The sequence below is a fragment of the Penaeus monodon genome, chromosome 27, assembly GCF_015228065.2.
Source record: "Penaeus monodon isolate SGIC_2016 chromosome 27, NSTDA_Pmon_1, whole genome shotgun sequence".
Taxonomy (NCBI): Eukaryota; Metazoa; Arthropoda; class Malacostraca; order Decapoda; family Penaeidae; genus Penaeus; species Penaeus monodon.
Window position 1 is genome coordinate 26,221,326 of NC_051412.1, and position 1,457 is coordinate 26,222,782.

The following is a 1,457-nucleotide window of genomic DNA, read 5'->3' on the forward strand; positions in this document are numbered from 1 at the left end:
TCCCTGAGGTGACAGACGCAGCCAAAACAGCCACTGCAACGACAGCGGCAGAAGAAACAAAGACGGAGGACACTGGAACGGAAATGACGCCCAAAGGGACGCCATCGATGGAGCAAGCAGCAAAAGACGAAGCAGCAAAAGACGATTCCTCCGCAGAAACACCAAAGACGATGGAAGGCGACTCGACTTCAGGCGAACCAGCGGCATCCAGTCAAGTCGTTTCTCCTGACGCCGCAGCCAAATCACTCGGTCTGACAGAGGAACCGACAGCGATGTGCCCCCAGGAACACCAGCTGACATCCGTTCCTCATGCTGACCCGAGCCAGACAGAGCACAAGCGAATCAAAGATGACCCCCTTGTTAAATAATATTTTTATTGAGTCACCCCTACCTTCCTTGTGAGTTCTTTCCGTCGTTTTCTTTACAGAAAAGGGAGCGTGTTAGGTGCATGAAACACTCAACCAAAGAGGGTTTTTTTTCTGGTGGTTTGTTAATACGGTAAATTACTTTTTTCTCTTTTTACTTAATCAAAAATGTGTATACATGGAAAAATCTTTATCGGTGTAAATCATATACTGAAAGGACAATATAGTGTCTGCTATAATATGGACTTTTTGTAATTACATATAGCGTGCTTCATCTTCATATTGTAACTGCATAGTTATGTGTTAAGGAAATTATCATGTCGATATAAATGTCACCTCAGTAATCCTTGTGATAAATCTCTACAAGATGAGATAATGCCATATTCGAAGTAATTAAAAAATAATTATAATGATAGTAATGAAATGTGGAATTTAAAAATCTTCCATTGCCGTCTTCATAATGCTGTCGTAAATAAAATGTATTTTCACTTTCTTCCATTCAGCAAAACACAGATTGCAGAAGAGTTGAAATAGCTGGTTCTTCTTCCCTCCTTCCTCAGAGGTCATCCATTACTTTTATTTAATTTATTATTTTTTTTTTTCAACAAGTGTACAAAAAGTATCCTTTTCCCTAAGGCCAAACCCTCCCCACCTCCCTCCAGAGTGTACAAAGTGGAAAAAAGGTCTCCATATTTAATCCAGATTGTCATTTTTGATGATGTACCAAAAAGCGTACGGAGAAGTACCCCGTCCCTCCTTCCCCTCACCCTCCCCCTCCTCCCTCCACCCCTCCAACCCCCTTCCCTCCCCCCCCACCCCCTCCCCCTCCCCTCTTTCCCCCCCCCTCCTTCCCCTCCACCCCCTCCACCCCCTCCTTCCCCTCCACCACCTCCCCTCCCCTCCCAGAGTCATTTTACGCTCATGAAAACGATGGAAGCAAATATATGGATGACCTCATAGACAGCTCGGATTGTCAGTGACTAACAGCCCGTCGCTGCAATTTCGTTCATCTTCTCTGTTGCTTTTGCTTGAAGTGTAATGATCCCTTGTGTGGGAAATGTTCATAGGTGTGTGTCTTGCCTGCGCTTGAAG

General features: G+C 44.5%; 1 protein-coding gene across 1 annotated transcript in view; it reads left to right on the top strand.

The window, feature by feature from the left end:
* The window catches only part of LOC119590731 (filaggrin-2-like), a gene marked incomplete at its 5' end in the record, with an annotated part of 31,541 nt that extends 31,441 nt beyond the window's left edge, over window positions 1-100 (top strand). Inside the window, 1 exon segment of the mRNA XM_037939421.1 lies at window positions 1-100.
* Between the last annotated feature and the right edge of the window lie 1,357 nt (window positions 101-1,457).